A 13,768-nucleotide genomic window follows, 5' to 3' on the forward strand; every position below is an offset into this window, starting at 1 on the left:
CCAAGAAGCATCGCGGATGAATTTCTCACTTGCAATCTCATTGACACCGTATGCATATGACCTTCAAATTTACCCCTAAGCTTTACATACACTAGAAAATGAAACAAGGGTAAACTATTTGGTTGACTGGTTCGATCCACAAAAACTCATTCTTATACAGGTAACAACCAGGATTAATATATTTTTTAACCTATGGTATAAAATCAAACAGATCTAAAAAAAAAATCCAATTGCATCTCTTCTAATTTTAAGCGTTCTCAATCTATTTATATCTACATTTATTAGATATAGGCAGATGTGGTATGAGTGCCAATGAGACAATTCTCAATTCAAGTACGGCCTTCAACACGGACCCTTCGCTCACACCGAACAGCAAGCTATAAAGGGCCTTACTAGTCTAAGTGTAAAACCATTCAAACGGGAAAACCAACGTTCTAATCTATACATATATATATATATATATATATATATATATATATATATTATATGTTATTCAGGTCTCAGACAGGGTATATACTGTGACATTCCCGGCTTAGAGTTTATATATAAGCCCTAAGCCGGGAATGTCACAGTATATACCCTTTCTGAGACCTGAATTACACATATATTACGGATTACCCCTGACTTAATGTTATTTTCCAGTGCAGGTATTTGTTGACAACACATATATATTGAAAAACCCAACCTGATATGTTCGGCATACGTGAAGGATTTTCTAATTTGCTGTGAACATAATTTTATCGTGTATGTAATGATTTATAATAACACTTTTAACATCAAATTAAAGTATTAAAAGTGTTAATTGCGTGATTTTGTATCAAAAATGTATTATTGACTGAAGCACGTCATTATTTTCCCTCTGTGAACCTCTGACAGTCTGATAGCTTATGACTACGTCACATAGTAACCGGTGTTATGATGACGTTTTTGAGGTTCCAATTGGGGATAAAAACGTCGTATATACCCCGGCAGTTTCCTGAATATATACTGACATCTCTGTGTTGTTATCCAATCAGAAACCTCGACACATTTGTAATCCGTAATATATATATATATATATATATATATATAATAACAAAAAATGCTTATGTCGGTAGTCTTCGGAGGTCACCTCGATTATTAGAAATGAAAACAACATTTGATGCGTCCAAATGGCTTTTCCGGATTTATTTCATCAAAAATGATCAAAGCCGAATATTTGAGAGCAAATAATGTATTTGACTAAAAACGTTGAAGAGCTATAAGCAAAAAGGACATAAAAAATAACCAAACCAATCCAAGGCCAACTTTACCTGATGGAGTTTAAACCTAGGTTTTATTGCAATTTCAAAATTTCTATGATCGAATTCATGCATTGATAATTGTTAAATTTATTCATTTTGTAATTTAGATATACGATTCATAGTGTTATCAATCAAATATAATTTTTTTATTAAATCGGTGAAGGTGTAATACCAAAATGTTTTTTTTTCCTTATAGGGGTTTGTTCAATTCGCTCTTTTAAAAAAAATGCAGAATTTATCCTTGTTTCAAATATGAGTATGAGTAAAGTTTTATCCTGTTCAGTACCAAAGATTTTTTTTACATAACATTTCATTGCATATTAGAAAATAACCATCACTCGAAGTTTATCAATCAATTTGTCACCTCTTTTTTTACCTGTGAACAATATTTAGGAGCCATGTTAAACACCTGAACATGAACCTGACAGCTTATGTCCCTTTAAGATCTTTAAATTTCTGATATTAAATGCAAAACGGCTTAAAAAAGTGTTTTCTCGGTCTTGTCATTAACATGTTGAGATTGGCCACAGCCTCATTCAAGACATATTTTGCTACACGATGTCTTTTTATAAAAACACCGACGATGATAAAAATCTACAAATATTTGGGTACTCAGACCGAGTTCGTATGTAAGTTTACAAAATATGTGTAAGCTTGTCATAAAAAGTCAAATGTGTCCAAAGCGATTTGCTTCTTTCTTCACTCAAAATATTTTTAATCTGTGAATAATACAGATTATATTATCCTATTCATTTATCAATAGATTTACAGAATTTGGAAAGGAGGCATGCATTTTTTCAATTTAAAGCGCCATTTTTTTTAACCCTTGCTTTAAATTTGTCTTTTATTTTCAGGGGGCTTACTAACTGTTTGTCTTGTAGTCTTTTATGCAGCAGTCAATGATCTAGCCAGTCATGAAAATATCAAGATAAGTTTTTCTTTCGGGATGACCTGCATTGCGGCCATTTTATACATTTTTAATGGATTTACTATAGTGTTTGTCGTATGTTTAGGGACTCGCACCATCGGAAGAAAATGTACCAAATTAAACAAAGAAGAGGAGTTTATTACCTATTGAAAATGAAGATGTGATATAATGTTTTAATGTCGTATTGTATATCATTCTATTGTGAATTTTTCTACGAGCACGTTTTAATCAATTTATGACAAGGGTTTAACATCAAGACCAAGTGATTATTTTTCAACGGGAGTTATTTCCCTTGGCAGTCTAATAGTATGGCATTGCTCGTTATTTCTTACGGGGATATTGGTTGCTTTGTTGTTATCTTGCAAAATATACAAAAAAAAATGTGTACGCCAAAACGTATTATAATAGCGAATAACTTTTGCTGTTGAATGGTTAGCGTTCATGTACAATGGCTAAAATCTGACGTCATTTGTGTGTCAAATTTTCATTTGTTTTATAATTTTATAAAGTGACATGTTTAATGTTTGAAGGGTTCTGGGTTTGATTTGTTTTATATAACCAGATTGGATAAAATCCATGGATACCATGACAGATCTTGATTTTATTGGCCTAATTTGCAAATTGGACTCATATCAAACCACAAAATCAAATATTTAATGTCATGTCATGTTGATAAGGAAAGTGTTATTGGCGGCAATGATATTCTATGTAAAAGAAAATTGCATTTTTATTTTGTCTAAAACTATAATGGCTGTCAATCTAAAACAATTATCCAGAAATCAAATGCTAGTTATACAACGTTTAATCCACCTTGTATACATAGGAAAATGCCAATGAAAATCAGGAATATGTGTTTTATTTTTTATTCATTATAAGTGTTTGAGCTTTTGATTTTGGCTTTTAATAAAGGACTTTCAATTTAAAGTTTCCCTTGCGAAATCGTTATTTTTTATATCATTTTTTTTTATATTGTGCACACTTCTGCAATGTAAATATTTTTTGTATAGGTAGTACATTTCAAAACAAGAATGTGTTCATAGTACATGGATGCCCCACTAGCACCATAATTTTCTATGTTCAGTATACAGTGAATTGGGAAAAACTTAAATTTGGCATTAACAGTAGAAAAATCATATGACAGGGAACATGTGTATTAAGTTTCAAGTTGATAGGGCTACAACTTTATAAAAAAAACTACCTTGACCAAAAACGTGAACTTGAAGCGTGACAGACAGACGGACACATATACCAAACATCACTGTGCCTTAATGCGGGATATTAACAAATTTTGAACTCTTAGATCTATGTTTAAGCCTTCAAGTACGTGGCCATGTGGGTTGCATTTGCAATTTGAATTGTCAGACAAAGTATCCCAAGGATGATCGTAGGCAAGTTTGATTCAATTTTGTGTTGAATAGTTTCAGAGAAATGATTTGTTGTTGCAAAAGTTATAGGACGACGTCGACCACGTATGAACGATTGACGACAGAAACAAAGTGCAGTTTTTTTCACAAATAAGTCAATAATACTTATGAACTAGTACACACTTTTTGTTAAGTGGCCAGCTGAGGACCGCTTCTGGCTGCGGGATTTTCTCGCTGTGTTGAAGACCTGTTTGTGGCCTTCGGCTGTTTTTGCTGTTTAGTCGCGTTGTTGTCTATTTGACACATTCCCCATTTCCATTTCTCAATTTTATATGACAACGAGGATGACGAGTTTTGAGTTTTTGAATCCAGGATAGTTCACATTCCCAAATGGCTCTGACAAGTTCCTTTTTTTACTATTCAATTTAGATATGTGTGAAGTAACAGATAGTACTTTAACTTAAATCTTGTAGTGGTTATATTTAAGTAGTCAGGTAGTGATATATGTGAGCACTAACAATTTTCAGAAACCTAAATGTGTTACAAGTTACATATTGTGTTACTTAGGAATCAAAATTATTTCTGTAACATATGGTTAAAACATTATGAAAATTTCCATTCACATAACAAGGAAGGTTTGACAACAGTTTTTTGTTCGATCATGAAGTGTAGATTTTAAATACGATATCCGTGTTTTGTCTGCGTTATAAAATATGTACTAGCTTTTTTATAAAACAAACTTATTTTGTGTATAGAAAATCTCAAAATTTATATAAAAACCCTACACTTCTGCCACATTAAAGAATCACTGCGTAAAAAAATGCTTCCTTTCATTCCAAGCATTCCGCAACTAGATCAATATAAGCATCACTTTTATCAAATCTATTGTCTACTTTTTATTATTGTCGAAGTGATGTCATCGATTATAAATGGAATTTGTGTGGATACTTTAGCACGAGATTGAGTGACCTAAAAATCCAGATGGTTTATACTATAGCGCACATTCATAATTAAGTGGTGCAAAAAATTGCATAGTAAAAATAACGCTCTAAAATGTGGTGCTTATGAAGTGCGTCTATCTGTAAAGGGAACAATTTTATTTTAAGAAATAAAATTATATACATAACAATTACAATGAAAAGGTATAAAATAAGCATTTTTTTTCACGACGGAGGGAAATACGTAAAATAGATAGATGAACAAGTAATATGTTAAAATATTTTTATTTAATATTTCAAGCGATCAAAATGAAAGTCTGCTGCGCTATTTCAATCTCCTTATCATCATCGCTGTGCTCCTAAGTGAGTAATAATGACCTTTCCAGCTTAACCAGTTTACACCATCAGCATAGGAAGAATGTTTCCCGGACAGGTAGAGTCCATTCAGATCTGAAACATGGCATGACTTGAACCACAAGGCTCCTTTGAATATAGTTGCACAATTTCCAGAATAAACACCATTATCTTGATCTTTTGTCGAAAATGTTTGACCTTGCTGATCTGTAAAAGAATCTCCTGAAAACAAACAGAAGACAAATTAGAGCGAATACCCAACGATGAAAATAGACGTAATACTTTATGATTACAGTGTAGCACAAGTTTAGACCATTAAAATCGATTTCTTGTTCGATATTGATACACGTTTTCAATTTTTTGTATACCAAAATATGACTTACAGTTTAAATGTAAAGTTAACTTATCTGCATATAAATACAGATTAGTATATGTTTCTATTAGAAACCATGCTTGATTCTGTATAAAATTTCGCCTAAATTTCAACGTTGGTGTTATTGTGATCAACTACCTTTTTGTGGTATTTGGTCTAATTTTGTGTCAGTGGGTATAATGTGATGCGTTGTTTTTATATGGGTTTGTTGCTTGTCATATATTAATTGATTTCTACGGGGGGAAACGGACAGCCTTACATAAACAGTCGGAAATCTAGTGAACGAAAACAAAAGAAAATTCATTCTCCTTACGAAAGAGTGGCGAAAATCTACAACTTTACATCATTTTCCATTTTTGTTAAACTGTGTTATTAGAAATGCATGCATGCAAATGCACGATATTTTCTGGTCAGTATTTATAGAGATAAATTATCGTTAGAAGTTGGTGAAATTGAAATCTAAAAAATTACAATCTTATCTGCATATTGATAAAAAAATCAAAAAGAATCATGTAAATACATGTACAAAATCTAAAGATCGTTCGCATCAACAATTTTTGGAGTATTCCACAGTCTTTCGCAGGAACATTTAATATAGAGTTATTGTCTTTTCGTGAATATCAAAATTTACAAGTCTGCCTGTTCAGGTTAAAGATTGAAGATAATTATGTTTATAAAGTAGGTAGCTTTTAACTATTTTTGTTTTAACAATTCAAAGAAGGTCGTCTCGAATTTTGATAATCTCGATTCATTCACATTCAATGTAAGCATCGGGAGAAGGTCCGTTTGAATTTGTTTAGAAACATATTTTCAAATCTTCGCATACATGTGTCAATATGCATTTGGATTTCTATAACATACATGTATGGTTAAACATTATGAAAATTTCCATTCACATAACAAGGAAGGTTTGACACATTTTTTGTGTTCGATCATGAAGCGTGGATTATAAACAGTTTTTTCGATATCCGTGTTTTGTCCGCGTTATAAAATATGCACTAGCTTTTTAATAAAACATACTTATTTTTGTATAGAAAATCTCAAAATTGATATAAAAAACCTACACTTCTGCCACATTAAAGAATCACTGCGTAAAAATGCTTTCTTTCATTCCAAACATTCCGCAACTAGATCAATATAAGAATCAATTTGATCAAATCTATTGTATACTTTTTATTATATTCGAAGTGGTCGAATTTGCTATTGTGTCCGATAATGAATGGAATGTTTTGGATACTATAGCATGAAATTGAGTTAAATTACGTGACCTAAAAATCCTGATGGTTTATACCGTAGCGCCCATTCATAATTAAGTGGTGCAAAAAATTATAAAGTAAAAATAACGCTCCAAAATGTGGTGCTTATAACGTGCGTCTTTACTTTAAAGTGAACAATTTTATTTTAAGAAATATAATTACATACATAACTATCACAATGAAAAGGTATAAAATAGGCATTTTTTTTTTAATCACGACGAAGGGAAATACGTAAAATAAATAGATGAACAAGTGATATTTTTATACATATGCATTTGGATTTTTTTTGCAAGTTTCTCTCATCTACATGTAGTTGTAAATATAAACGGATAATTCACATGTTACAGCGAAGTACATTTATAACTAATGGCGGTCTGACGAAAAATAAACATTGCATATTTTGTCACTAAATTTTCCACGGATGTATGAAGTTCATAAAAAAAATAGTTCTAACAGTTCAGGAAGAGATATGCAAAAACAAAATATTACCAACAAAGCTTTAACAAACCACAAATCATTTATGTTTTACTTGCAGTTTAAAAAAATCATAAATGTAGCAAAAACATTGAGTCAGAAACTAAACATACCTGCATTGCCGCTATAAGCACCGATAATCAACTTGTATTTCGATTTCTCATCACCTATTTTAACTTTATCATACAAAGCATAACGGTTCTTATTGGAGAAATCTTTCATAGTTATCAGCAGTTCATATTTCCCTTGTGTCGTCAGAATATTGAGTCTGTCATTGCCTGAAAAATAAAGTATTGAACACTCAAGTTTCTTTCCAAGATTCCTGACCTGACCTGAATTTTATTTACATTAAGTATAGGCCGCAGCAGGACATTGCATAGACGAATCAGCAAACCTTGTAACGTTTCCGATGGAATTTGCCTTTCTCAAACACGTTTGCCAAGTTGATCCCATAAATGTTCTATAGTAGAAAGATCCAGTGATATTGTGGCCACTGGAGAACGCGAATATGGTTCTCTACAAGATAGTCCATACAAAAAATCCTTATCACATGATATCTAGCGTTATCCTTTTAGAAAACATGGTTGAAACCGTATAGTCGAAAAGGCAGAACAAAAGTGCTAAGAATTTCATCCATATATCTCAACGCGTTCAAGTTAATACCATCAACGATTTTTAATTGTGTGCGTCCGTTGTGACATTTTCCATCCAAAAACAAGAAGGGTCTGAAAAGCGCCCACCTTACGGTATACTCTCATGCGTGCACCACTTAAACGAAGATAAAATCGGTACTCATCTGTAAATAGGATACGCTGCCAGGTGTGCAACTTTCAACGTCGTCTTGGTCTAGCCCATTCAAGTCTTGCAGGGTACGTGTATATCTGCGTTCATTCGTTTTTCGTTTTGAAATATCAAAAACAAAAAACAAAAAACGAAAGTGTTTTCATTTTTCGTTTTTGATTTCATAAAAACCAAAATGAAAACGAAAGTGTTTTCATTTTTCGTTTTTGATTTCTTAAAAACCAAAACGAAAGTGTTTTCATTTTTCGTTTTTGATTTCTTAAAAACCAAAATGAAAAACAAAAGTGTTTTTGTTTTTCGTTTTTGATTTCACAAACAAAAAACGAAAAACAAAAGTATTTTCATTTTTCAATTTTGATTTCTCAAAAACTAAAATCGAAAAATGAAAGTGTTTTCATTTTTCATTTTTCATTTCACAAAAACAAAAAACGAAAAACGAAAGTGTATTTATGTTATCTTTCCAACACAGTTTAATTGTCATTCAAAAAATGACAATGTTGTCATTTGTCATTCATTTAAAGGTCGTTAAAGTATACATGCACAGCGGTTGTCAGATCAATACTACTTTAATCGAAGATAATGTCGACGGATGCAAAAGTCTTTATCAATCTAAACAATACGGGTGCGTGATCTTTACTTTTAAGTTTGGAGAGGTTAATCTAAGATGATAATATTGTAGCGTAACTAGCCTCTTTTACAAATAAAGCAAACTATATATTGTTGGCGAGGGAAGGGCCCAAGGACTCCAGAAGAACTGGAAAAAATGATACAAAATCTTTCACACCCTTTCTTAATCTAAAGCGCAAGTTTTAATTTATCTATTTTATTATGTTCTGGTCTCGGAGCAAAATATATAGATACAGTGTAAGACTTTGAGTATTTACATGTATGAACAATATCAAAAGACATATGTAGGATGATGAAAAAAATAATGTAATCCACAAAGTCAAGTGTGTGGCTATTGTTAGTTTAAACATATTTATTAATAGTGGATTGGAAATTTTCTCACCGGAACGGGGATCGAACCAGGAACTTATGTTTTTGTATAGTCCGATGCACTAACCTATGTTACTTTTGTATAATGAGGATCAATGGTCTAGTTCCTCGTTGAAGACCCTCCAGCTCCTTTCAAGATGAAGAACAGGCATAAAAGCCCTGTTCATTAATAATTTGTATTTTTTCTATATATTGTGTGCGATTTTGTCCCGTGTACATTTACTCCACATCTCTTTATTTTCTATTTCGGACCTGGACACGGCTCAATGCTAGTTTAGACCTCCAATGTTAAAGGTCATATGTTTTTTTTTTTAATTATTTGATGCCGTGGGATTGGGATTTTTACTTTAATGTAAACCATGTCAGGTTTTTAACTTGTATTTACAGCAAAGATAGCCAGTTTCGTGTTCTGTAATATACTGTAACAGTTTAATTTTACTTGTCCGGTCGCATCTGAACTTCTCAAAACATCTTCCGAACAATATCTGGACGTCGGTTTCGTGGGCATGTACAATTGCTAAACCACACATGAACGTTCTTTAGTCTTCGTAGATCTATTCCAACTTGAAGTCTTTTTGAGTCTACGACAAGCAGAATATGATATTTTATACCATTAAAAATATTGAAGCCATAGTCATGAAGATCGATTACTTGATTGATGTTCCGTTAACGTAGCCGCAGAACAAAAACGCGAGAGCTACTCTTGAATATTTCTACAATTTGAAGTAGTTTTCCACTCACAAACACAATAATATTTTCAACATTTATTAAAATATATTTTTTTTTACACTTTTTAACTTTTATGTTGTTTTAAAATATCAATTTGACTTGAATTTGGGATCCCGCTAACATGTTTGACCCCGCCACATTCAAAATGTATGTGCCTGTCCCAAGTCAGGAGCCTGTAATTCAGAGGTTGTCGTTTCTTTATGTGTTACATTTTTGTTTTTCGTTCAATTTTTGTGCATAAATAAATTAGTTTTCTTGTTTGAATTGTTTTACATTGTCATTTCGGGGCCTTTTATATCTGACTATGCGGTATGGGCTTTGCTCATTATTGAAGGCCGTACGATGACCTATAGTTGATAATTTCTGTGTTATGTTGGTCTCTTGTGGAGAGTTGTCTCATTGACAATCATACCACATCTTCTTTTTTTATATTTATATGAGTATATTAAAAAAAACATGTATATACCAAGCTAAGTCAGTTTATATCTTGTTTTTCGTCTGACTATACAAAAGGCGAGGAGAGCTACTTGATAGATCAGGTTGACTGATAAGCTGTCTATATAAAGTAATGGGACAATGCATGGCATGAAGACATCACCAAATCACCGTTACTATGCAATACTCAAAAAGACATCCAGAGCTTACCATATAGTCATCAACTACCTACCAACAGGCCGTGAGCTTTGGTTTGATTTACCTTCATCAGGAACGCTCAAAGCCAAACATTTGAAATCCGAAGATGTATAAGTACCGAAAATCGTTGAAGAGCTATATGTTAAAAATACCTAAAATAAATAGCCAAATTCATCTAAAGCCAACTTTGCCTGTGGGAGTTGAAACCTTAGTTTCATATATAATTTCAAAATTTATAAACGGACAATTTTAGTAAAGTTTGTTTAATCATGTCAGTACCGAAGCACTGACTACTGAGCTGATGATACCCTCGGGGACTGATAGTCCAACAACATGTTTGTGAGCACTCAATCCATCCCGAATCTGGGACAGTGGTGTAACAGTACAGTAAAATAGCAACCTGTACAATCAGTTGCAATTAGATTAACTCAAAAGATCAAAACGAGACACACACTAAAAAAAACGAGTGTTAGGACAATAGAAAAAGCACCACATAAGAGTATTTGCAATAACTGGAAATTTGCTCAAAGCTTATAACAACTAGAACTGAAATAAATCTTGTTCTTCCAGATTGAGTTATCAAACAGTACACATCGCGCGGCAAAGGATTAAAAAAAAGAAAACAGTCTGAGTCTAGTTACGTTGTATATAGATATACGAAGATGTGGTATGAGGGCCGGTGAGACAGCTCTTCGTCCAAGTCAAAATTTGTAAATGTAAACCACTAAAGATCAAAGTACGGTCTTCAACACGGAGCCTTGGCTCAAACCGAACAGAAAGCTATAAAGGACCTAAAAAATTACTAGTGTAAAACCATTTAAAGTCTAATCTATTTAAAAAAAAAAAGGTATACTGGCATATATATCTTTATACAATGGAAGATTTTGAAAAGTGGCCCGAACGTTGTGACCATCGAAAATTTTGCAAAAGAAATTGGAATTGAAGATTTTAATAAAAACAACCAGTGCAGGAATCGCACGAACGCCAGATTAAGTTAGAGGGGCGATATTATGAAACGTTTTTTTAATTATTGGTCACCCATGTTTAGAAAGAAAGGGGAGAAATCCAAACAATTATCGACCAATCACAAACGTTGTTACAAATTTGACCTTAAGACGTCAAAGAATTTCCCATAATGCAATTATTGCATAGATATAAAACAACTATTATACCAATTGAATAAAAAACATTGCATTTAAATAAAAATTATACCATTTGAATGAAAAATTATACCATTTGAATGAAAACCTATACCATTTGAATGAAAAATTATACCATTTGAATAAAAAAATATTGCGTTTAAATGAAAAAAATATACCATTTAAATAAAAAATATTGCATCTAAATGAAAACATACCATTCAAATGAAGAAATTTACCAGTTAAATATAAAATATTTTTGTTTAAATAAAAACGAGTCCTTAACCAATCCAAATATCTCAATACAACTCCTAAGACACAATTCTCCTTTTCTTGTAACAACATAAATCTTCAGAGATGTTGAAATAAGAACGAGCCCTTAAGCAATCCAAACATCTCAATATTATCTCTAGGACACACTCTTCTATTTTTGTAACAGTATATATCTTCAGAGAATCAGTGACCTATCGTATCATTAAATACATATATAGTTTATTTTCATGTGTTTAAATATTTGAAATAGTCGGTCAATATTACTATTAGTTTCGTTTTGAACCAAACTATGTAGGCAGGTATCTATTTATTATTACTTCAATTGTAAAATCATACACGCATATATACGCATATATATTGGTAAGAAACAATTGATTTGATGATGTAATTTCACCTGGTGTTTCGGTTTAGGTTTTATATTACCTAGGCATTATCCTCATCAGGTACCCTAGCCTTACAGCAACATGATAAAAATAAACGAAAATTCTGGGGTACGACACTCGGTGAATCATCTTTCTGTTTTCTTTAAATTGACTTGCGAATATTGTGATATAGCTTAATCTTCTATATTCTATTTTAGTTTAGAAGATGTTAAATATTCTTTTAAGTTCTTGTGTTTCTGGTATGCAATAATGGGTGATTTCATCACGAGACTTGATGTGTCTGTTTTTCATAGACATTATCTTAAGGTTCTCACGTTAATCTGTTTACGTTTAGTAGTAAATTCAAATTGACCTGTTAGCAGGCAATATAATGAATAAGTGGATTCTGTATTACTGATGACTGTCTCTGTTGGAGAGATAAGTGTTGCAGTATTTGTTACAATAATTAAACTCTATTGGATAGATTAATATGTAATTTAGTTGACTGGATAATTAATCCCTATTGGAGAGATTAATGTATAATATGCGAAATATTAAATCTCTATTGGAGAGATTAATGTATGCACATATGTTGCAGTTAACAGATCCGGCTTTAAAAGTATACTGAATGAAATAATTATTAAGAAACGGAATGACATCGAAACCGTCATGCGCAAACACTCTGCATTCTTATTGGTTTTAAATGTTCGGCGACACATTGAATTTCCAAATATATCTGTTAGAACCGCCCTGTAGTTGTAAGATTAGATGATTGATACATACATATTATTTGTGTAAAAATGTATGATTCGATTTGAGAAAAATATAAAAAAATCAAAGCCATTATCAGCTCTACATTAATTGCGATAGATATTTTACTCTCAATACAGTTCACAACAAAAATTGTCCCTTTGTTTGTTAGCAATACGGCATATTCTTGGTTAGACATTATACACAGGAATAATGCAACCAATACCATGCCATACTCGACACACGACAACGCAAAAAAATGCCTAAATATCGTGCAACTGTTGTGCTATTGTCTTACGACTATCACAGATGACAAAATCTCATATCGTGGAGCTGCATAGATGTGTCGTGGGTTCGTTGTGACCAGGGCTTTACAAAAGCGACTTTTATCGAGTTCCAAAAATCTTTGGAAATATCAAAACTGTAATGTGCTAATGTATTTACAATTTGCAATAGCCAACATTACACATGGGAGATTGTATATTTTCCTCATAAACTCATAACGACAATGCTTGCATAAAAACAATTTTAGCACGTTGCTAACCCTAGAAAATGGACGTAAAGATATATAGAAAATTATTGTAAAACAGAACAGCAAATAGACACATTTATATATTTTTTTTCATCTTGCTTAATAGTTATCAAAGGTACCAGGATTATAGTTTAGTACGCCAGACGCGCGTCCTGTCTACACAAGACTCATCAGTGACGCTCATTCCAAAATATGTATAAAGCAAAACAAGTACAAAGTTGAAGAGCATTGAGGATCCAAAATTCCAAAAAGTTGTGCCAAAAACGACTGAGGTAATTTATGCCTGAGATAAGAAAATCCTTAGTTTTTCGAAAAATTCAAAGTTTGTAAACAGGAAATTTATAAAAATGACCACATTATTGATACTCATGCCAACACCGAAGTGTTGATTACTTGGCTCTAATTGTGTGTATTACAAATTGTGACATTAAGAGTACCAATGTTGATTTGTTTCTTACATCAGATGCAGAATTCGAATTTCGACAAGTATTGTCCCTTCAGCATTGTTCATTGATGTTCGAGGTCATTATATTTTATACTCCAAAACTTATTAAAAGAAAGAAATGCTTTTAAATTAAAAAGT

The sequence above is a fragment of the Mytilus galloprovincialis genome, chromosome 6, assembly GCF_965363235.1.
Source record: "Mytilus galloprovincialis chromosome 6, xbMytGall1.hap1.1, whole genome shotgun sequence".
NCBI lineage: Eukaryota > Metazoa > Mollusca > Bivalvia > Mytilida > Mytilidae > Mytilus > Mytilus galloprovincialis.